General features: G+C 40.5%; 2 long non-coding RNA genes across 3 annotated transcripts in view; one reads left to right on the top strand and one right to left on the bottom strand.

The window, feature by feature from the left end:
- The window catches only part of LOC132342496 (uncharacterized), a 199700-nt gene that overhangs the window by 141639 nt on the left and 32998 nt on the right, over positions 1–25063 (top strand). The window contains exon 3 of one of the 2 annotated variants that reach the window (XR_009490907.1): positions 21313–21756. The exons of the other annotated variant lie outside the window; for it this stretch is intronic. This is a non-coding gene — a long non-coding RNA (uncharacterized lncRNA). Of the gene's footprint in view, positions 1–21312; positions 21757–25063 lie in introns of those variants that run through there. 2 annotated transcript variants of the gene reach the window in all.
- Positions 20778–24712, bottom strand: LOC132342495 (uncharacterized). The gene is made up of 3 exons (XR_009490905.1): positions 24358–24712; positions 22652–22877; positions 20778–20983 (listed from the first exon to the last, which is right to left on the bottom strand). It is a non-coding gene; the product is annotated as an uncharacterized lncRNA (long non-coding RNA).

Here is a 25063-nt window from a genome sequence, read left to right as displayed (position 1 = left end):
AGAGGAATATTTTAAGGTTTGAGTTGCAGGTCCATAGAAGCAAATAAGATTTTTGCTTGCTTCTGCTTATTCATTAGGGCTATCAACTCAGGACTACTTTAAAGTTAATTCTCAGCTCAAAGCTTTATTGTTTTTCTTTTCTTTTAAATCTCATAGATAGTATGAATTTGTATGGTGTCTTGTGTCTCTGAATTCTTGGGGGGGATTTCCCTCTTGACAGGGCACTGAAGTTAGGAGAAGTCCGTTACCTTGAAAGACCCTTCAGCCATGGGTTCATTTCTAGTTCTGCCTCACAGTGAAGGAGAATCTCATTGATATCCCACATTTATGGCACGTCCCTATTTGACTCCCTATCTGGGGTTACCCCCGGGCTTGGTCTCTTTTGCCTCATATGCAGGGCGCTGGTGGTAAAGAAAGTACCTGCCAATGCAGGAGACACGGGTTCCATCCCTGGGTTGGGAAGATCCCCTGGAGAGGGCAATGGCAACCCTCTGCAGTATTCTCGCCTGGAGAATCCCATGGACAGAGGAGCCTAGTGGGCCACAGTCCACGGAGTCACAAAGAGTTGGACATGAGTGAAGCAACTTAGCATGCACAGGGTCATCAAAAGTCAAGCTCAAGTTCATTGGGGTTCAGTTGTTGCCCTTGAAGTGAAACCGGAATCAGTGCTCTGCTTGCTTTTTCAGTTCCCCTTTCACCGAATTTTTTTTAGCTTCTGAGCATTCTTTACTATCTTTCTACAATAGCAATGCTCTTAAAAAGATGTTTAAAAAATGTCCACTGTGTTTATCTCTTTCAGCAAGAAAGTTTTTTCAGATTATCAGCTTAAAAATAGGCATCTCTTTGGCGTTTTGCTTAAAATAGGAACCTGTGGAAATAGAACAGGTTTTGGGTTCCTACAGCTCTGTATTTGGAGCCCAGTTCCACCAGTTACTTTGATAAACTTGCATTAATCACAGTTTCCCTATATCTGTTTCTTCTACTTTAAACTAAAGATAGATGGTATTACTTGCTCTACCTGGTTTCATAATTATTATTAATGTGTGGGTTTTAGTTGCTCAGTCATGTCCAACTCTGCAATCCCACGGACTGTAGCCCACCAGGCTCTTTTGGCTATGGAATTCTCCAGGCAAGAATACTGGAGTGGGTTGCCATCCCCTTTTCCAGGGGACCTTCCTGCCCCAAGGACCGAACCCGGGTCTCCTGCACTACAGGAGGATTCTTTACTGTCTGAGTCACCAGAGAAGCCAAGTGTTATTAATAGTGTAAAGTAACTAGCTTCGTGTCTAGTACATTGAAGATATTTAATAAACGGTAGCTATTATCATCATCATCACCCTAATATTTTTGTATATATAATGACTACAGTATTTATTTTAACATCTTGTTAAAGTATACACATACAATAAGGTATTAAAATAGTAAATATTGTAAAGAGTTACGTATGTACATATATACATATGTATGCATATGTATCTCCATGTTGTTGTTCAGTCGGTAAGTTGTGTCCAACTCTGTGGCCCAGTGGACTGCAGCATCCCAGGATTTCCTGTCCTTCACTGTCTCCAGGAGTTTGTTCAAACTCATGGCTATTGAATTGGTGATGCTTTCTCTATACATGCTTCCATATATACATATAAAGTCTGTTCTTTAATCTTAATTTTTTTTTTTTGGTTGATGACAATCACAGACAAATTAATTCTATGGAACAATATTTCTCCCAATAATACTTCACTGCTTTTGCCCTAGTCCAGGCCATCACCACCCCTCATCCCTCATTATTACCATATCCTCTTAACCAGTCTTTCTTCACCCAGTCTTGGCCTCTTCCAATCTACTCTGTACACCTCAATGAGAATTACCTTCTGAAATGGAAGTGTGTTCATATCGCCCCTGTGCTTCATGGTTTCCATTGCCCTTGGGATGACATGAAACTCCCTTTTGTGGCCGGCGAGGCCCTTTGAGACCTGCCTTCACTATCTCAAGTTTCGCCTGGTACTTTGCCTCGCTTCAGCCACGATGAACTTTTTCCAGTCTCCTTTTCCAGGCTTCCTCTTCCTTCCAAGCCTTGGCACAAAGTTTGGTCCTCTTGCCTGGAATGTTCTTCTTCTTCATTCCCTTTTCCATGAATAATATTATTCATTCTGTGGCAATTCTCTTAAGGGCCCTGTTCTTCAAGAAGCCTTTCCTGAATTCTTTGTCCCCTAAGTTGAAATTAGGTGCTCCTACTTCCTATTTCTGTAAAAGCTCAATTACCCTCCTCCCATAGCACTGTGTCGGAGAAGGCAATGGCACCCCACTCCAGTACTCTTGCCTGGAAAATCCCATGGACGGAGGAGCCTGGTGGGCTACAGTCCATGGGGTCACTAAGAGTCGGACACGACTGAGCGACTTCCCTTTCACTTTTCACTTTCATGCATTGGAGAAGGAAATGGCAACCCACTCCAGTGTTCTTGCCTGGAGAATCCCAGGGACAGGGGAGCCTGATGGGCTGCTGTCTCGGGTCGCACAGAGTTGGACACGACTGAAGCGACTTAGCAGCAGCAGCAGCAGCAGCATAGCACTGTGTAAACCCAACAAGAGCAGGGTCACGTCTATACTGCAGAACATCAGACCCAGCACAGAGTCTGCCATAATGTAGGTGCTCAAAATCTCAAAATGCTTGAAGAACCGAAGCAGTAAGTCATCAGTGATCCTTGCTGCTGGCTTCACTTCTCACCCCTTCCACCTCACCCTGCCCTCCCAAGCGTATTTTGAGCATATTTCCTCAGTGGCTTCAGTTGTGTTTTCCTTCCCAGGCGTGGCACATGCTGTTCTTTTTCCTCTTTATCTCGCTAAGTCCCCCTTATCCTTCAGCTGTCAGCTTACACGCCACCCTCCAGTGTCATGCCCTGCTTACCCTCTACTGCACTTCAGTTGATTATTACACTTCTGCCCTCATGACACCACCCATGTGTTCTAAGAATGCATGTTGAAATAGGCCTTCCCCATTCTCTTTCTAGTTCCTGTCACTGTGCCTGTCCCTAGTTGATTTTTGTGGAATGAATAAATGAATGACCCAGTATTCTGCTGAATACACCTTGTGGAAAATACTTAAGAAATAGTGGCCTCCAGGCATTTATATTTTTTCTTTCTGATTTCTTGGATAAGCAAAACCTAAAATGAATTTAAATTGAATGTGTTAATAGATATGCTTTTCATTCTGAGTGTGAGGCATCAAATTATAAATAAGAGCTTTCTAAGCTAGGGAGGAGAGCAAGAGTGGAGACAGGCAGGAAGCTATTGAAGTAATTCAGGTAAGAGATAATGGAGGCTTGTGCTGGGAACATGGTGCTATCGTGGTGAGAAGTCTGCAAAGCCAAGTCTGTACATTCACTGTGTGACTGGAATCAACATGACATAACACGAGAAAGAGAAGTCAAACATAAAATCCAAGAGAAGACATAACTGGCCTGAGCACCTGGGTAAATAGAGGAATCATTGCTGAAACAGAGCATTAGGTGTTGCCACAGGATTTTGAGAGGAAAGACCATAAATTTGATTTTGGATATTTTGATATGTTTATTGGGCAAAAAGTGGACATGTCAATAAGAGTTAGATACATTGTCAGGGTTGAAGATGGAAATTTCAGAACCATCCATGATAAGTTGAGATTTACAGCCAGGAGGCTGGAAGAGATCACAGAATTTTCTTTTCTATCAGGTTTTCTTTTAGAAACATCAAATAATAACTTTTTCAGTCTTTAGTGAAGCAGTCTATTACTGCACAAGAAAATCCAAGTGATGAGAATGATGTATGTCAGGAGTGCATTTTGTCGCAAGAGCTAAGGGCTCCTTTGGAAGTTAACCATTTGTAAGATAATGATTTAAAGGGTTTCTGATAGTTGAGATGCATTTTGACTTCAAAATGAGCCTTAGAATTTAAAGTAAAAATTTTAAATATTAGTTCCATTTGAATAATGAAAATGAAAGGATACACTTTTCCAAGAATGCAAAAGCAATCTGAAAGAGATCGTGGTTTGCTAAGGGTGTAAAGCAGTAGATGTAAAACTTTAATTTGAAGCCAGGTTTTCTGTTTTTTCAGGGCCCATTCTTTAAGCTACACAAACGACAAGTCATTATGTTTGGAAGAAAACCAAAGAGAAGGTCATGTCTTCCACTTCTCTCATTCGCTCTTTTGTGAAATCCACAAAACATGCTTTTGAATCACTGCCGCTAAGTCGCTTCAGTCGTGTCCGACTCTGTGCAACCCCATAGACGGCAGCCCACCAGGCTCCCCCGTCCCTGGGATTCTCCAGGCAAGAACACTGGAGTGGGTTGCCATTTCCTTCTCCAATGTGTGAAAGTGAAAAGTGAAAGTGAAGTCGCTCAGTCATGTCCAACTTCTAGCCACCCCATGGACTGCAGCCTCCCAGGCTCCTCCATCCATGGGATTTTCCAGGCAAGAGTACTGGAGTGGGGTGCCATTGCCTTTTCCGTTTGAATCACAGAGCTATACATTAAATTATATCAGAAAAATAATATTTTTTTTCATGTAGCAATCTAAAACATATATTTACTTTTTGTTATATATTTCAAATGATCCATTGATTTTTCTGATTGCAAAATGAAATATGTATAATGCAGAAATTAACATGATGCGAAAAATATAAAGAGGAAATTTCTACCACTTGTACCACGGAAAGATGGTCATGATTCAAATTTTGATGTTTTTATTTCAAGATTTTATTTTGTTGTGCATGCTCATTCACACTCAAGCTTTTTTTTTTTTAAAAAACAAAGAAATATAACAAAACGGTAAGGCCATGGTGTATTATAGACACCTAAATACATGGACTAATAAGATCTATATTATTTTTTGTATAAGCTATAGAGCATTACATTGGTAGAAAATCATAAGTTGTATATATCAAATGTTCCACTGATGAACATTTCAACTATTTTAATTTTATTCTATTATAATCAGTGTTGTAGGCAGTCATATAAAAGAATATTTAACACAATAAAAATTTTGATGTCAAATAAGAAGTTGTTTTCTGTGGACATTGTACCAGTATATATTTCTTTCGGTACAATATGACAGTGCTCATTTCCTCAAATTCTTGCCCACATTTTCTTTACTTATTCATTTTTTTTCTTTTTTTATTGGGGTATAATTGATTTACAATATTATATTAGTTTCAGATGAACAACATGCTGATTAAAATTTTTTATAGATATACTCTTATTATAGAGCTTCCCTAATGGCTCAGCAGGTAAAGAATCCATACCTGCAATGCAAGAGACGCAGGAGACATGGCTTCAATTCCCTAGAGAAGGAAATTGGCAACCCACTCCAGTATTCTTGCCTGGAAAATTCCATGGACAGAGGAACTTGGTGGGCTACAGTCCCAAGTGCTGTGAAGAGTTGGACATGTCTGACGACATAACACACCACATAATTGTATGAAGTATTGACTATATGCCCAGTGATGTACAATATATCCTTGTAGCTTATTTTATATGTAATAGTTTGTACCTCTTAATCTCCATACCTGTTTTGCCCCTCTCCACTTTCCTCTCCCCACTGGTAAGCACTGATGTGTTCCCTATATCTGAGTCTGTTTCTATTGTTATATTCATTCATTTGTTTTATTTTTTTATATTCATCATATAAATGACAACACAGAATATTTTTCTTTGACCTGTTTCACTAAGCATAATACAATTCAGGTTCATCCATGTTGTTGCAAATGGCAATATCTCATTCTTTTTTATGGTTAAACAGTATTCCATTGTATATATACACTCTAGTAATACTCTGTGGCTTTTTCTATTTTTCAAAGTGATTTCTTCTATAGTGGTGGTGGTGGTTTAGTCACTAAGTCATGTCCAACTCTTACGACCCCATGGACTGTAGCCTGCCTGGCTCCTCTGTCCATGGGATTCTCCAGACAAGACTACTGGAATGGGTTGCCATTTCCTTCTCCAGGGGATCTTTCCGACCCAGGGATCGAACCTGGGTCTCCTGCATTGCAGGCAGATTCTTTACAGACTGAGCTACAAGGGAAGCCTCATTTTATCCATACAATAACTCTGAGGTATAGGCCAAATAAACATCATTTTTCTCATTTCATTGAAGGAAAGTTGAGACACAGTTAAGAAACAAGCCTGAGATTTCACAGGTAGGAAGTTTTCAGACTAGGAAAAGGACATTAAATTCTATTATGTTCTCTCCATGCTAATGAAAGTCTTGTTCAGTAACTGTTTATGTGTGTAAGATTTCTAGCTTACCTCTATGTCTTCTAATCCTATTTTCCCCTTTTAACAGTTAGCAGGAGTTGGAGATACACGGTAGATACTCATTAAACACTTTGATAGATGCTCTCTATCAGTGAGGATAATGGTTCCACCTTAAGTGACTACCATGATTGATTGTACTTGCTACCTAGGGGACTGTGAGAAATATTCTGAGATTGTATCTGGGCTCAGGTGGAGAGAGTGTGATAATCGATGAGTGACATCTGTTTTTGAGCAGAAGAGGGCCATATTCACTCTAGTGAAGAGAGTAGTCATGTGTACAAATTATTTCTCAGTTTTGAATTTCTTATCTGACTACTTTTGAAGACTATTTTTAAAATAGTCTTTCAAGTCCTTGTTCTTTTAAATTTATGGATAAATTTATTCAATTCTAGGAAATATTACAGATTATAAAAATAAATTCCCTGGGGAAGGATCCTTGGTTTTCTTGTTCACTGCTGCATCCTTAGTGTCTGTGTATATTAGGTGCTTAATCAGTATTTATTGAATAAATGAATGAAAGTCTCAGTGGTTTTTATGTTTTTTGAAACCATGATTCCTTTATGTGTTGCTTTAAACTGATCAGAAACTTAAATCCATCCTTGTGTGGGGGTTGGATGGACTCTGAAAATCTTAGAATCAAACTAGTTAAATAATTTACTTAATTTTAGTGAATATCTGTTGTTGTCTTATAGAGCCTGTAACTATATGAATCAAAATTTTAAGACTGCTTGGTTAGATTAATGCATATTTAGTAGAATAATGTGGGCTTCCTGGTGGCTCAGACGGTAAAGTATCTGCCTGCAGTGCGGGAGACCCGGGTTCGATCCCTGGGTGGGGAGATGCCCTGGAGAAGGAAATGGCAACCCACTCCAGTACTCTTGCCTGGAAAATTCCATGGACAAAGGAGCCTTGTAGGCTACAGTCCATGGGGTCGCAAAGAGTTGGACACGACTGAGTGACTTCACTTCACTTCAGTAGAATAATGTAGGTCTAGCCTTTGAAGGAGCTGATAGTTGGTTCATCTGCCATTTACTCCAACAGTGTGAGCGGTTTGTGAGGTTGTAATGCTGATCCTTGTACCACTCTACCGAGCACAGTGCCTGGGGCAGGAACCAATTTCATCTTTCGAAAATGGAGGAGAAATTGAAAAGTCAACTGTTCAGAGGCACAATTTATTACATTATTGTGTTAAAAGACGTTAAAACCCAGCATTCACTCATAGCTTCTTTTATATATATCTGTGTCTCTATATATCTATGTCTGTATCTACTATATGCACATATCCTAAGTTTCTTTCTTAGGAAAGTCATGGCCATAGGTGAAAGTTTTTTTTATTCATTTTCATTTTATTGCAACTAAACAGTTGAATGAATTCAAGGCTCATCTTGTGACCCAGACCATCTCTGTCTCTGAAGGTAGTTAACACATGCTGTATTCTAAATTTAGATTAGGAATAGTGATGGGAGTAGGTAACGTCACAAGCTTAGACTTGAGTCTGAAAAGGACTGAACAATCAGTAAATTGATATTTTCACTTCTTTTCTGCTATTGCTCCTTGGTTATAGGGTTGTTGATCTGAAACCCTCCAGGGATTTTGAAAAGATTCATCTATTTCAAATAAATTGCCCTCTGATTGAACTATAAAATGTCAGCTACCTTAATAAGACTAAAGTTTTGAATTAGAAAGTGAGAGTTCTTTACTATATTTTAGGGAAAAAATTGATCATTGTAGAGGCAGATGGTAGAGTTCTCACCTTCAAAAAAAAAAAAACACAAATAGGAGCTTTTAGAAGCCTAGTGCTAAAATCACATAAGAATGGAAATTAAGGGAGGAAAGCTGGGATCCAAGAGATTATCTTAATCCATTTTAGATGTGTTCAATCTATACAGTGATAACTTGTCAATCATCTTTAGTATTAAGTATATACATTTTGTAAATGAAGAATTTAATAATCTCTAAGTTAAGAAAGAAGAGATAAAATATCTATCTAGCTGCTGGGAACACCCCAGCACGCGTGGAGAAATGAAAGGAAACATGAGCAGATGAAATGGAAGTTACTGGATTGAAGATGTAGCTTAATGCACTGCACTGAGGTAAAATGTGAATGTCTAAAACTATTAAAAATAGCATCTTATTGGCATTGGAGCAGGCATGTTATAAGAACAACAAGAAGACTATGATGTAAACCAAGACATATCCACTACAGGAATTTTCATATTTTATCCTGTGCCACAAACCCATCTTCCTCCCGTTCTTGGACCACAATTTGAATCCTATAATTTGGGCATTCCTATTAAATTCTTATGATCCAATGAGTCACTCTACCAAAAATATTTAGATTTCCATTCATTTGGAATAAAATAATGATGATGTGATTTCTGTTGAAGAAATATGAAAAAAGGGAGATGAAAAGCAAGTAAAGGAGACAGGCATAGGGTATCGAGTCCTGGGAGAGGTGCTTATCAAAAATAGGTGAAGAAACTGAAAATAAACAGGGGCTCATTTTCAGCTTCAGCTCTCTGAACTCCCCTTATGTATAGAGGATTATATAATTTATTGTCAAAACAGAGACGCCTTTCTGAGCAAGATGAAGCGCTGTTAATAATATGCCCGGATGGTGGTATAAATCTAACTTTTCTGGGGAAACGGGAATGCATGACCACTCTACCCACTCACTTCCTTGTGGCATGAAATCCACCTGCCATGATCAACACCTTTATTTTCTCTAGTAGATTCCCTTAGAGGTTGATCAGTGTTCTTAACCACACAGGCTCCCACAGGTGGATCGCTTGCCTTTGTTTACCTTGTTCTTCTCCTGGCACACAGCCTAATGTGATGGGTGTGAAACTGGCCAGGGATGCTTCTTTTCAAGAGAAACTCCAACAGTCTCCTTTTACTTTGGCTTCTTATTTGCATCTTAGACTCTTTCAGCGTGATGTGTTGGTACCGTAAGTTGACCAAGGGAGTAGCTTTTCCAGCCTTGGGCTAAGAACTGTCTCTGCGAACGTCTTTCCTTGCTGGTGTGTGTTCTCTGAATTTCCTCACCAGAAGTACAAGAGACTGTAACCTAGTTTATTTTTCTACCATTGTTTTTACTCCCTGGGTTCATGTAAGCCTTAGCAAAAGTAAACTGATGAGTCCATCTAGTTTATTAGGGTCCTGCATTGAGATTTGAGCTCAAATTTCCAACTAATAAGTTATTTCTTTTCCAGTTGATAATACGATAGATAAATATAAGAGGAGTCTTTCCATTTTAGCTGTGTGACATTTTCCATTTTAGCTTTTTGGTGCTCATAGTTGATCTTCTAGAATATTCTTTTATCTGCCTAGAATATTTAGACAGTATGAGAAGTGTTTGGAGTTAGTCTGGATCTCTTTCTCAGAAGTCTATAATGCTCCAGTTGGGAGTATTCACAGATATTTGGAGACAAGGGTAGTTCTTTTTATTTCCAGACATCAGCTTTTTCTGCTAGTCAGATACCTTTGGCTCTGCTTCTTTGCTGATAGATTGAACATCATTTCTAGCCTTTTGGGAAGGCTTTTTCTTTCCGTTTATTTCCTTTGTCCTCTCCCTAAAGCACAACATTGATTTTGCTTTGTGTTCTTTTTTACTTTATTTTTCCTTTTAAAAATGTAAAATATATTTCTATAAGGATGTGTAAACAAATACATACCTTTTAAAGAGTCATAATAAAAATCTAATGTGTAGCCATCACTCAAATCAAAAATAGAATTTCACAGACACTTTAAAAATTCTCTGTATGCCCATTCCTAATTCTGTCCCCATCCTGGAAACATTTTGACTTTCCTGTTAATCATTCTCTTGCTTTTTAAACTTTTTTTTATTTTAAAGTCAACTTTGTATTATGTGTCTCTAAGCAATATATTACTTAATTTTACCTTTCCTGAACTTTTCTATAAATGAAAACTAGCTCTCTGGAATTTTGGAAATAATTAATTTCAGTGGAAAAGTTTAACTATAATTTTAAGTAATGGTTTCTGAAATGATTAAAGCATAAATTATATCTGTTTAGTCATATTAATATTGATTAAGAAACTGTAGATTTGCTAAACAATTACATAAATTTTGAGGATTAACATTATTAAAAGTGTGACTTTGTTTTGCAAAATTATTAATAGTTTCCTTTGATGCATTTAAATCTTAGCTAATACGTAATTAACTGCTTTCGAAAAGCAAGGAGGAGGAAAGGCAGAAATCCTGAATGCTTTATCTTTAAGGGCCATCACTTAGCAAAATAATTCAGGATTGGAGTTAAAAGTATACCTAAGAGTATAAGGCAATAAAAAATAAAGTGTTTTTTTTTTTTTTTTCAAACAATCCAGACATCTCATCCTCTGCTGCCTTCTCCTTTTGCCTTCAGTCTTCCCCAGCATCAAGGAAAGTCAACTCTTTGCATCAGATGGCCAAAGTATTGGAGCTTCAGCTTCAGCATCAGTCCCTCCAATGAATATTTAGGGTTGATTTCCTTTAGGATTGACTGGTTTGATTAACTGGATTTCCAAGGGACTTTCAAGAGTCTTCTCCAACACCACAGTTTGAAAGCATCATTTCGTTAGTGCTCAGCTTCTTTATGGTCCAATTCTCACATCCGTACATGATGACTACTGGAAAAACCATAGCTTTGACTATATGGACTTTTGTCAGCAAAGTTATGTCTCTGCTTTTTAAGACTCTGTCTAGGTTTGTCATAGCTTTCCTTCCAAGGAGCAAGAGTCTTTTAATTTCATGGCTGCATTCACCATCCACAGTGATTTTGGAGCCCAAGAAAATAAAATCTATCACTGTTTTCACTTTTTCCCCTTCTATTTGCCATGAAGTGATGGGCCCGGACGCCATGGTCTCAGTTCTTTGAATGTTGAATTTTAAGCCAGGTTTTACACTTTTCCCTTTCACCTTCATTAAGAGGTTCTTTAGTTCCTCTTTGCTTTCTGCCATTAAGGTGGTATCATTTTAATATCTGAGGTTGTTGTTATTTCTCCCGACAATCTTGATTCCAGCTTGTGATTTATCCCGCCCAGCATTTTGCATGATGCATTCTGCATATAAGTTAAATAAACAAGGTGACAATGTACAGCCTTGATGTATTCCTTTCCCAATTTTGAACCAGTCCATTGTTCCATTTCCGGTTCTCATTGTTGCTTCTTGACCAACATACAGGTTTTTCAAGAGACAAGTAAGATGGTCTGTTATTCCCATCTCTTTAAGAATTTTTCACAGTTTGTTGTGATCCACACAGTCAAAGGCTTTAGTGTAGTTGATGAAGCAGGTAGGTGTTTTCCTAGAATTCCCTTGCTCTCTCTATGATCCAATGAATGTTGGCAATTTGATCTCTGGTTCATCTGCCTTCTCTCTACCCAGCTGGTACCTCTGAAATTTCTCAGTTCACATACTACTGAAGCCCAGCTTGAAGGATTTTGAGCATAACCTTATGAGCATGCAAAATGAATGCAGTTGTCCAGTAGTTTGAACATTCTTTGGCATTGCCCTTCTTTGGTATTGAAATGAAAACTGACATTTTTCTATCCTGTGTACACTGCTGAGGTTTCCAAATTTGCTGGCATATTGAGTGCATTACTTTAACAACATCATCTTTTAGGATATGAAATAGCTCAGCTGGAGTTCCATCACCTTCCCTAGCTTTGTTTGTAGTAATGCTTCCAAAGGTTCACTTGACTTCAAACTCCATGGTGTCTGGCTCTGGGTGAGTGATCACACTATCATGGTTATCCCAGTCATTAAAAAATTTTTGTGTAGTTCTTCTGTGTATTCTTGCCACCTCTTTTTAATCTCTTCTGCTTCTGTTAGGTCCTTACAGTATCTGTCCTTTACTGTGCCCATCTTTGTGTATAATGTTCCACTGAAGAGATCTCTAGTCTTTCTCATTCTATTTTTTTCCTCTGTTTCTTTGCATTTTTCATTTAAGAAGGCCTTCATATTTCTCCTTGCTGTTCTCTGGAACTCTGTATTCAGTTGGTTATATCTTTTCTTTCTCCCTTGCTTTTTACTTCCCTTCTTTCTTCAACTATTTGTAAAGCCTCTTCAGATAACCACTTTGTCTTCTTGCATTTCTTTTTCTTGGGAATGGTTTTGGTCACTGCCTCCTGTTCAATGTGACAAAGCTCCATCCATAGTTCTTCAGGCACTCTGTCTACAGGATCTATTCGAGTGAATCTATTCATCACCTCCACTGTATAATCATAAAGGATTTGATTTAGGTCATATCTGAATGGCCTAGTGGTTTTCCCAACTTTCTTCAATTAAGCCTGAATTTTGTAATAAGGATCTGATGATTTGAGCCACAGTCAGCTCCAGGTCTTGTTTTTGCTGACTGTGTATATAGGTTCTCCATCTTTGGCTGCACAGAATACAATCAGTCTGATTTTGGTGTTGACCATTTGGGATGTCCATGTGTAGGGTCATTTCTTGTGTTGCTGGAAAAGGGTCTTTTCTTTGACCAATGTGTTCTTTTGACAAAACTCTGTTAACCCTTGCCCTGCTTCATTTTGTACTCCAAGGTCAAGCTTGCCTGTTACTCCAGGTATCTCTTGACTTCCTGCTTTTGCATTCCAATCCCCTGTGATAAAAGGATGTCTTTTTTTTGGGGGGGGGGTGTTATTTCTATAAGGTCTTGTAGATCTTTATTAGAACTGGTCAACTTCAGCTTCTTAAGCATCAGTGGCTTAAGCATAGACTTGGATTACTGTGATATTGAAAGACATACATAATATGTTGAAAGACATATAATATTATAATAATGATGTATGTCTTTCAGTAAATCTGTTTTCATCTTTCCTGTTCTGCTGAATTCTATTTTAAGAGGTCTTTCACATACTCTTCTCTTCTTTGAAATAGTTATATGACTCTTCTGAGGAAATCATCTACTTGGGTCCCTATTTAGTAGCTGGGATCCATTTTTCTTGGATCATGAATAGTCAGTGAACAAATAGTTGGTGGCTATAGTGTATTGTTATTAGAAAAGGAATCAAAAGAAGGAGACTCCATAGTATATGAAAATTCATTTTTAAGTATTCTCTTTTTTGGAAATAACCCTTTTTCTTTTTATGTTTTATGATAAATATGATAAACTTGCCCATCAGTGTCTTAAAATAAGGTGAAACACAGTTGAACATCTGAAACATAAAATATCACAAAGAGTAAGCTACAGTCCATGATAGCATATTGAAAAGCAGAGACACTACTTTGCCAACAAAGGTCTGTCTAGTCAAGGCTATGGTTTTTCCTCTGGTCATGTATGGATGTGAGAGTTGGACTGTGAAGAAAGCTGAGCACCAAAGAATTGATGCTTTTGAACTGTGGTGTTGGAGAAGACTCTTGAGAGTCCCTTGGACTGCAAGGAGATCCAGCCAGTCCATTCTAGAGGAGATCAGCCCTGGGATTTCTTTGGAAGGAATGATGCTAAAGCTGAAACTCCAGTACTTTGGGCACCTCGTGTGAAGAGTTGACTCATTGGAAAAGACTCTGATGCTGGGAGGGATTGTGGGCAGGAGGAGAAGGGGATGACAGAGGATGAGATGGCTGGATGGCATCACTGACTTGATGGACATGAGTCTGGGTGAACTCTGGGAGTTGGTGATGGACAGGGAGGCCTGGCGTGCTGCGATTCATGGGGTCGCAAAAAGTCGGACACGACTGAGCGACTGAACTGAACTGAACAGTCCATGAAGTTGCACAGAGTCGGACCCAAATGAGCACAACACAAGCAAGAGATGTTATACATATACATCTATTTTTGCCTTATAAAGAAGCACAAAGTAACTTTACTTTTCTCACAGAGAAATTCTTTCTTGTTTTGCTTTCACCTCACAGTACTTACCCAATCTTATAGTAAGAATCATTTCTACTTAAGAATGGGAATATGTAAGAAGTACAAAATAATTAATGGGGCAGCTTTCAAAGTAAATGTTTTATCCTCTCCATGATTAATCATCTACCCTTTGCTTTAAATTCCATCAGTATTCTGGAGTCTTCCAAGTATAAATCTCCTGTTTAAATATCTCTTTAAAGCTGCATCTGCAAATCATTAAGAAGCATCTCCACTTGGATGTTGTGTTGGTCAGGGTCCTATTAGGAGATAGAAAATACACCACAATTTAAATGAGAGAATATTTAATACAAAAAACTGACTGTGGCCTACCAGGCTCCTCTCTGTCCATGGAATTTTCCATACAAGAATACTGGAGTGGGTTGCCACTTCCTCCTCCAGGGGATCTTCCCAACCTAGGTACTGAACCCATGTCTCCGGCATGTCTTGCATTGGCGGGTGGATTCTTTATCCCTAAACCACCTGAGAAGACATATGTATAACATGCTGCTGCTGCTGCTAAGTCGCTTCAGTCATGTCCGACTCTGTGAGACCCCATAGACGGAAGCCCACCAGGCTTCCCTGTCCCTGGGATTCTCCAGGCAAGAACACTGGAGTGGGTTGCCATTTCCTTCTCCAGTGTATAACATATTGGCTTACAAAATAAGCTGGCAATGAAAACACTTGCAATATAATAGTCTGAAATTATGTATGTGTAATTTACATAGATAGCCTTCTTTGGTGTCTCAGCAGTAAAGACTCTGCCCGCAATGCAAGAGACATAAGTTCTTGGGTTGGCAAGCTCCCCTGGAGGAGGAAATGCAGAATTCTTGCCTGGGAAATTCCATGGACCAAGGAGCCTAATGAGCTAAAGTCCATGGGGTCACAAAAGAATCAGACACGATTTAGCAACTAGGCAGTTTATTCAGTTCAGTTCAGTTGCTCAGTCGTGTCTGACTGTTTGCAACCACATGGACTGCAACACACCAGGCTTTCCTGTCCATCACCAACTCCCGGAGCCTACTCAAACTCATGTCCGTTGAGTTGGTGATGCCATCCAACCATCTCATCCTCTGTTGTCCCCTTCTCCTCCTGCCTTCCATCTTTCCCAGCATCAGGGTCTTTTCAAATGAGTCAGTTCTTCACATCAGGTGGCCAAAGTGTTGGAGTTTCAGCTTCAGAATCAGTCCTTCCAATGAAAACTCAGGACTGATCTCCTTTAGGATGGACTGGTTAGATCTCCTTGCAGTCCAAGGGACTCTCAAGAGTCTTCCCCAACACCACAGTTCAAAAGCATCAATTCTTCAGTGCTCAGCTTTCTTTACAGTCCAGTTTTCACATCCATACATGACTACTGGAAAGACCATAGCTTCGACTAGATGGACCTTTGTTGACAAAGTAATGTTGTTGCTTTTTAATATGCTGCCTAGGTTGGTCATAGCTTTTCTTCCAAGGAGCAAGTGTGTTTAATTTCATGGCTGCAGTTACCATCTGCAGTGGTTTGGAGCCCAAGGAAATAAAGTCTGTCACTGTTTCCATTGTTTCCTCATCTGTTTGCCATAAAGTGATGGGACCAGATGCCATGATCTTAGTTTTCTGAATGTTGAGTTTTAAGTCAACTTTTTCACTTTCCTCTTTCACTTTCATCACGAGGCTCTTTAGTTCTTCTTCGTGTTCCTGCCATAAGTGTGGTGTCATCTGCGTATCTGAGGTTATTGATATTTCTCTCGGCACTCTTGATTCCAGCTTGTGCTTTATATAGACATGTAAATTATTTGAATATATATCATGTTAATACAGTTTTTGCTTCTTGCACACTAAATGATTTGATCTATTAGCTGTTGTCAGTTCAGATGGACAGATTCTCATTCTGACATCCAGAATATTTATATTTTAGAAAACGGTTGCAAAGCACATTAAGCTAGACAACAAGATTTGAGAAATAACTGTTACTTTCCACATTGAAAGCCGACTGTATGTTGAGAATAAAAGGCTGAGAGGCACTTTTCCATTCCTATCCCTTCTGGAGGATTGGCCAGGCATTTGTATTGTAGGACCCTGTTCTTGTTTGTTCTTAGTCACTCAGTCATGTCTGACTCTTTGTAACCGCATAGACTGTAGTCCCCCAGGCTCCTCTGTCTATGGGGATTCTCCAGTCAAGAATACTGGAATGGGTTGCCATGCCCTCCTCCAGGGCATCTTCCCAAACCAGGGATCGAACCCAGGTCTCCTGCATGGCAGGCAGGGTCTTTACCATCTGAGCCACCAGGGAAGCCCACTCTAGGACCTAAGCCAATATTTTTCCAAGTGTGGTCTTGAACCACCTCTTTCCAACTTATTCAAGGCCCTTCCTATAAATTTCTGGGATCCACTCAAAACTGACCAAGATGTATACATTTAAAGGTATTTCAAGCTGTACTTATCCAATGTGTTTTGAGAATCATTGATCAAGGGCCCCTCCTTTTCCCTTTTGTATCACCTTCAGGTTTAGCCAGGTAGCCTTTGTTGGGGCAGTCAGGCTCAACAAGGGATGCAGTGAAGTTGTCAAGAGAAGAAGAGAATGAGGGGAGAGAGGCTGATGCTTGGAAGAAGAAGAGAGTGTTCTCAGCAGGGATTCACTGAGGCAGGCTGTGTTGATGGGTAATAGATTCTGTGGATGATGGAGATTTGCAAAGCTCCTCAGCAGGTAATGGGCCACCGCTGGGAGTGGCTCATGGACGCTGGAGGACTTAGTTCCTATAGACAAGGTCTAGGAGAGGCACTTCTTTAGCATTTCCTAAGAAGCAATATTTAACAGATACTGGATAGTGGCTTCAAGTATAGCATAAGAAAAGCAATAACTATGGAAAGCATCACCATTCAGAGCCAGGCTGACCTTGAGTTTCTTGAAACATAAGGATTCAGAGTTTTGCATAATCCAGTGGATTACGGGGTATGGGTTATGTGGGGTAGAAGAATGAGAACAAACTTAAATATTCAAATATACTCTTAAATGTAAAATCCTCTAAAGACACTCATAAGAAGACCAGCTAGAAACTCTACATAGAGAAGACACCATTGTAAAAATCCCAGATCCCGGGGTGAGGCTGAAGCACTCACTGGTCCACAGAGAAGAGGAGAATTGGATTAGACGGGTCTGACAAGCAGTTTTGCTTTGACCACATTGCTCCCATCACGCCTAGGCTGGCATAGCCCCGATCCCCACCCCTTGGCCTGTGATTTCTCTAGTGGGACTGCAAAGTATTGCAGGACCTTTCACAAGAGGTCTCCTTAAATTTCACTTCATGGTGACCATCAGGAGAAACACTGGGAATCGATCAGATAGACCCAAAGCAGACAGGGTTCACAGCAACTGGCCTTCAGATATTGTTCAGATATTCCTACTTGCCGTAGATCTCTAGCAGAGATCTCAGCTAATGGGACCCTCCCATCCGAATCATATGAGGAGAGTCAAGTCAGTGGACCCATTTAGCCAAGAAATGGAAACTGTGCCTGATTTGGATCCCTAGACAATAAGCCCTACCACTGTCGAGCTTGTTTTATGAGTCCACTTGGGCAGAGAAACAAATATGCATCTCCAGTCAATTGCTGAGCAAAGCCTCTTGTCCCACTCAATCAGGAAGCCTGGCAAAAGCTGCAGAACCCATTCGACAGACCCAGGAACCAAGCCAGCAGCCCTGCCCAACCGTTGAGCATAGCCTACAACTCTGCATAACCAAGGACCCTCAGTAATGACCCCTACAGCCCAGCCCTGCAGCCCTACTCAATTGTTGAATGTAGCCTGTGGCCTTGCCCAGGCAAGGAGACCAGCCAGTGGCCCTGACCAGTCACAAAACATAACCTGCGGTACCTGGGAGCCTGGATAGTGACCCTGCCCTACTGCAGAGCACAGGCTTCAGCTCCATACAGCTGTGGAGCACAGACCACAGACTGAGTCCCCCCCCCAAACACAAAGCTCTGCATGCACCCCACCATCCAGTTTAGCACAGCCTGGGGCCCCACCAGACCAGGAACAGGTGTTCCAACCAGCCCACAGCCATGCCAAATGGTAGAATCCAACCAGTGGCACTGCCCTGCCAGGTTACTTAGCCTGCAGCCCCACTGACCAGAGCCTAGCTAGTGGCCTGACCTGACTGTGAAGCACCTCCAGAAGCCCCTCCTGGGCACAAAGACCACACCGTGGCCTCGCTAGAACAAAGAAGCCAGCCGGCAGGCTCACGCAGCCATCGAGCTTAGCTAGAGGCATCCGCTGCCTCTCCTTGACCAGAGAGCATGGCAGTGGTCTTGACCAACTAGAGACCCTGAGAGCAAGCCCTGCCTGCCCATGGACTCTGCCTGTTGACCCACCCAGTACCCCACCCTGAGCTAACTAGTGACCGTTTTTCCATGCCGCAGTGAATCTGTAAAGGCTGGAAGAAGAGAACACTTACTTAAATGGTCTCCTCATCACTTCATGGCAAATAGATGGGAAAACAATGGAAACAGTGGCAGACTTTATTTTCTTGGACTCAAAATCACTGCAGATGGCGACTGCAGCCATGAAATTAAAAGACGCTTGCTCCTTGGAAGAAAAGCTCTGACAAATCTAGACAGAGTATTAAAATGCGGAGACATCACTTTGCCAAAAAAAGTCCATATAGTCACAGGTATGTTGCTAGAGAAGACTCTTGAGAGTCCCTTGGATTGCAAGGAGATCAAACCAGTCAATCCTAAAGGAAATCAACCTTGAATATTCACTGGAAGGACTGATACTGAAGCCAAAGCTCCAATACTTTGGCCATGAGAAGAACTGACTCATTTTAAAAGACCCTGATGCTGGGAAAGACTGAAGGCAGGAGGAAAAGGGGACGACAGAGGATGAGATGGTTGGATGGCATCACTGACTCAATGGACATGAGTTTAAGCAAGCTCTGGGAGATGGTGAAGAACAGGGAAGCCTGGGGTGCTGCAGTCCATGGGGTCACAAAGAGTCGGATGTGGCTGAGTGACTGAACAACAACTTTAAGTAAGAAGGACGTGGAAGTGGAGTATATTGGTTGTTTCCAGGGCCGCTGGGAAAAATGGGTGAAGGGTGATCAAAGGGTGCAAACTTCCATGTGTAAGATGAATACATGTTGCCATAATGTTAAACATGATGACTATAGTTAACAACACTGTATTTCATACTTGAAAGTTGCTGAGAGAGTACATCTTAAAAGATCTCAAGGCAAACAAAACAAAACAAAACAAAACAAAAGGTCCTCTGTGAAGTGAGAGGTGATAGATGTATAAACTAAACTTACTCTGGTAAACACTTTGTAATATGTGCTGCTGCTGCTAAGTCACTACAGTCGTGTCTGACTCTGTGCGACCCCATAGACGGAAGCCCACCAGGCTCCCCCGTCCCTGGGATTCTCCAGGCAAGAACACTGGAGTGGGTTGCCATTTCCTTCTCCAATGCGTGAAAGTGAAAAGTGAAAGGGAAGTCGCTCAGTCGTGTCCGACTCTTATCGACCCCATGGACTGCAGCCCACCAGGCTCCTCCGTCCATGGGATTTTCCAGGCAAGAGTACTGGAGTGGGGTGCCATTGCCTTCTCCGTTCATAATATGTAACTACACCAAATCATCACATTGTATACCATAAACTTACACAATTTTATATTTAATTATATCTCGCAGGTAAGCTGAAAGGAAAAAAAAAATACTCTGATCACACTTGACAGTTCTTGTATTCAGGGTATATGGAGTTAAATAATATCATGAACCATGTAGAATTTACATATTCATTGAATATTGAAGTTATACCTTAGAGGAATAATGAATGTTTTCTATTCTGTTTCTTATTTCAATACATATAAAATATTTAAAACAAAATGTTTAGTTTGTAAACCTTACTGAAAAATGTCTGTGGCAGGCACAGAAACCAAGTCATCTCTTTTTATTTGTTGAGATCATGGGAGATAAAAGCTTTAATGAAAATTCAAGGACTTTTTTTGTTGTTGGAATTTCTATAGTATTTAATGCTTTTGGAAGAAACATCAAGTTATCTAATCTATTGCAGATTCACCTATCTCTTAACCTATTGGCTCAAGTCTTTATATTTCTTGGGGGAAAATTATACAATCATATAATGACATGATAACAGTATTTTTTAGATTTCCTTTTTTCTCAGTTGTGTATGTATAGTGTGATGAAAATTGTTACTTTGACTATGCTCATTAAACCCTTTCCCACTATTATCTGGACTGTTGGAAATCATTTTAAAAGGATTTTTCTTGAACTCTAATATTTTACATCCACTGGTTTCTGTCTGAAATAGTCCAAAAGTTCTGAAAAAGTGTTATGCTTTTTTTTTTTTTAAAGAAAAACAGTTTGAATCATAACATTATAAGCTCTATTCCAAGGTTTTTCTTTTTTTTTTTTTTTCTTTGAGTTTTAGTTAAGTCCTTGAGTATGAATGAAAGCAGTTTGTTTCAAAAATGTTTCTAACTGGGTAGGATGTTATCCTAGAAATAGTGGTAGGTGATGGGTTAGACAGTCAGGTTATGTGTCCCAGCACTGACACCCACTAACTGGGTGACTCTGAAGCAAGTCATTCATGTCTCTGCAACCTAGTTTTTCTGCCTATAAAGTGGAGATAATGTTTTTTTAATTTCTATTTTGCTAGGTTACTACAAGTTTAAGTTTACCTTCTTTCTAAGGGTCAAATGTTTCCAGGGATAAAGACACAGAGACATTACCAGTGAGGAGGAGAAGGGATGTAAAATCCACTGGATCTTGAAATGGCACCAGAGGGATGAGTCAGGATACAGTGAATTATGGGCTCAAATTGTGCACAGCTTGCTGGAGAAAGACTGCAAGGTCAACAACAGCAGGGCCTAGGATGGCAGAGACATGGAAGTAAGGTGTCTGAAGCCCTGGATATTGTTTCCTTGGTTTAGCGAGGGGCATCATCACTGTCAGCTATCAGTTACAAATGGGAGCCTTCAGGGATGCCCCTGGAGGCTCAGACAGTAAAGAAACTGCCTGCAGTGTGGGAGACCCAGGTTCAGTCCCTGGGTCGGGAAGATCCCCTGGAGAAGTGCATGGCAACCCACTCCAGTATTCTTGCCTGGAGAATTCCATGGACAGAGGAGCCTGGCAGGCTACAGTCCATGGGGTCACCAAGAGTCGGTCACAACTGAGCAACTAACACTTTCATTTTCAGGGCTGGAATGACAGGAAGAAATTGAGAAGTTGGAGGTAGATGATCAGAAGACAGAGGATGAAAGAATGGCACAAGGGAAGAAAGTAGGTATTCCCAGTTTATGTTCTGTAAGGGCTGTGGAATAAGAGGAGAAGAGTATGAAGACCTCAAGGAAAGATGTGGCTTAAGAATCTGCTGAACATCTAGTTATAAGAAGCAGTGTAGCCAGGGCATATGTAGTGGAGACTGATTAGATATTCAGTTTGGATGAGCATAAATTTCTTTGTTATAATCCAAATTCTGTAGTCAGGGATGAATGCATTTCCAATCAGCACAGAAGCTAGTTCTAATTGTAACATCCATTTAAGAGAGACAGGGCTAGAATCTATAGACTTTAGTAGAAGACTTCATCATCTGTTACCTAGACTAATATAATAGCCTCTGTATTTTCTCCCTCTTGCCAGTCACCTCTTATAATTTATACTAGGCACACTGTTGTCAGAGTGATCTTAAAACAAAAACAAAATTAAAAAATCCACAGATCTGATCATTGCTTAAAATTATTGACTACCTATAGAATGAAGTCCAAATTCTTCAATGTGATATTAGTACTTTTGGTCATAGTCCAGCCTACTCTTCCAACCACATCTCCTAACCCCCTTACCTTATATAAGTATATAAAGTTCAATCTATATAAAAAACATTCAATCTGTCATGCTGGTTTTCTTGCCCCAGAGTTATTGGAAGCTTTGAGAACAAATCTGTCCTGGATTCTTCTCACAGACCCAGGTTTCTTGTCTCCCTGTTGCCCGTGGGCCATTGTGTATCATTTCAAGATCACTTTCCGTGATCTCCAAATAAATTTTACTTGGATTGTAGCAGTGATTAAGTCTGAGCTGTGAAAAGTCTGCAGTGTTACTGTACTTGCAAGCTAGCAAGTTGGCCTGCCATAGTCTTCTATCTCTGTCCTCGTATGTCTGTCTCCAAACCCTTCTCTGTGTGTGTGTGTGTGTGTGTGTAATCTATATCTTTATTTATATAAACATAACATCTCAAGATCAGGGAGTGGACCCTTCTCATATAGCAGCTTCCATCAGTTCTCTGAGCCCAAATTCTCCAGGGGTTGAATGCACGGTGAGTGCTGTATGTACCCACCCATGCAGAGGTTTGCACTGTAGGCGAGGAATCCCCAGATTATGAAACTTGGAATTTATATAAGAGTTGCAGGCACAACTGCACATCGTGCCCTCTGGGAGCTTCAAGGGAAACTGGGGAGGAAGGAGATGATGGGTAGGGGGAGGGAAAGAAAGTGCAAGAAAGAGAAAATGGTTTTTGTTTTGTAATATGAACAAATCCTCACTCTGCAGTGTGAACAGATGGTTCCAGGGTGATAACTCTTCGCTCTCTCCAGATGTCCGTATCTTTAGGGTTGCTCTTCAGTTTTCCTTCTACACAGGTGTCAGTGCTCTTCGCTCAGAAGGTCCTGAGCGCAGAAATGTGAAATGCTGATGGAACACTGCCTCCAGCAGCTGCGCATCTTGGTACTGTTCTCCTCCTGTTACCTCCTTGTACCGTCTCTGCTTTCCCTGGGTGAAAGATGAGTCAAGGGTATACAATTTGGCACACTTTTAACGGAGATTTTGGAATAACAGGAAGGAAACACAACATAGGGAGGAATTTATCGCTGGTTCTAGATGGGCCAGTTTCAGAAGTGAGAGACCCTGACCCAGGCCCAGCCTCTGGGGATCTCTTTTGGATCATCTCCTGCCTGCATGAGCCAAGTGCCTGAGCCCATTAAACCTCCTTCAGAGAAGACTTCTCTGGAGCAGTTCACTGTGCTTGGAGAGCCTGGCATTAATGCGGGTATAGAGATAGTGCAGTGGGCACAGTAGAGAGCCCTGGCTCAATTTCAGCTAGATGTTCAATGATGCTTATGTTATAGATCAAGGAAGAAGAGAAATATGATTAAACAAGTGATTCTGGGATAGGTTTTCATATTGAAGGAAGTGAAAATACATTTTACTTCACATCATAAGTAAACTTTAAAGTAGGTTAATTATTTAATTGTGAAAGGTAAAAAAATTTGTTTTATTTTTTTTTGTAACTATTTATTAACAAGTCTGTCTCAAAACCAGACTGTGTTTTCTGTCACATAGTATGAGTTTATTACATGATGTTTGAAAATGTGTTTTGAGATTCAGGGGAGATATTTCTGTGTCTCTAGAGTGCATGGCACCCCACTCCAGTACTCTTGTCTGGAAAATCCCATGGACGGAGGAGCCTGGTAGGCTGTAGTCTATGGGGTTGCTAAGAGTCAGACACGACTAAGCGACTTCACTTTCACTTTTCGCTTTCATGCATTGGAGAAGGAAATGGCAACCCACTCCAGTGTTCTTGCCTGGAGAATCCCAGGGACGGGGGAGCCTGGTGGGCTGCTGTCTATGGGGTCACAGAGTCAGACATGACTGAAGTGACTTAGCAGCAGCAGAGTGTTTTATCAAAAAAAACACCCCAATATCATTTATTATGTCCCTACTGCCTTCATTTGTAAATTTGTAATATTTTAGATACAATTCTGTGAGAATTTAAGATGAAAAAGTATCAGAGATATGAAAGAAAATTGGAAAAGAAGGCAAATTCAGAAAAGTTTAGGGAGAGAGTACAGTTCTAAGATTTGCTTTTTCTAGATATTTAAAATTTTGAGTAATTTCTGAATATTTAATAAAATGTTTATGTAAGGCATTCTACATTGCTTCTCATCTCAAACAACTCCGAATTATTACTAAATACCAAAAGTTGAGATTTGGCACTTAATAGGTACTTATTGGATTGCTTGAATTAACGAATTGAAAAGAATTTTTAATGCCAGAAAATTTAAATTTCTGGCCATCATACTGTCGTTATCTCATGATTCCGAGGTAGAAAATGAAGGTAACAGTGGCCAAAACTAATTAACATTTGATTGTGTTCTAAATACAACACCGTATTTACAACATTAGAAACTGTGGTGGTCATTTGTCACTGTTTATCTATTCAAACTCTTTCCAACGTTTGGGAATCCCCCACCTTGGCAGGAGACAGGGGACTATTGGCAAAGACCTCTCTCCTGACGCGGCCCACTGGCTGGCTCAGACTGCCTTGCAGTTAGAGGGCGGGCGGATTACCCAGTGCGCACCGCGCGGCTGCCCTCCCGTCAGGTGCTGCGTCAGGTGCTGCGTCAGGAGCCAGCGACGCGGGGGAAGGGGAGGGTCAGAGCAGAGGCAGCAGGAGCTGTCAGGTTGGGCTCCTGGGCGTAGACGTGCGCGCAGCTGTTGTAGTAGCTGCAGCAAAATGAGCGGTGGCTGAATTGGGGCTCGCGGGACGTTTGCTCTCCAGAGGGGAGCCTACTCACAACTCACCATCTTGTCCTGAGACCTTGCAAAAGATCATCACCTCCAAACACTGTCCAAAATAAGTCTATTTTCCTAACTCTGTGTTGTTCCCTTTTGAACAATACCATATGTTGAGCATTATATTTCCAGTTTCTTTACTGTTTCTTGTCTGCGCACAGCAAATATCATGTTTCTTCAGTTTTTAGCATCTTTGCTCCCAAATTACCTCTGAGAAAGTGCTTGAACTCGAGTACACACGCACATGCACACATTGCTGCAAAAACAAACTACAAAGAGGAGGGCAGTTTCTGTTCTTATAGAAAACTTGAAACATGTGTCTCAACAGCCAGCTAAATCTTCAGAGACATAGCTCTGCTGGAAACGTCTGTACTCAGGATGCT

The sequence above is a fragment of the Bos taurus genome, chromosome 16 (genome assembly GCF_002263795.3).
Source record: "Bos taurus isolate L1 Dominette 01449 registration number 42190680 breed Hereford chromosome 16, ARS-UCD2.0, whole genome shotgun sequence".
Lineage (NCBI taxonomy): Eukaryota > Metazoa > Chordata > Mammalia > Artiodactyla > Bovidae > Bos > Bos taurus.
The sequence above is the reverse complement of the archived record's forward strand: the minus strand, read 5'-3'. Positions and strand labels throughout refer to the sequence as shown.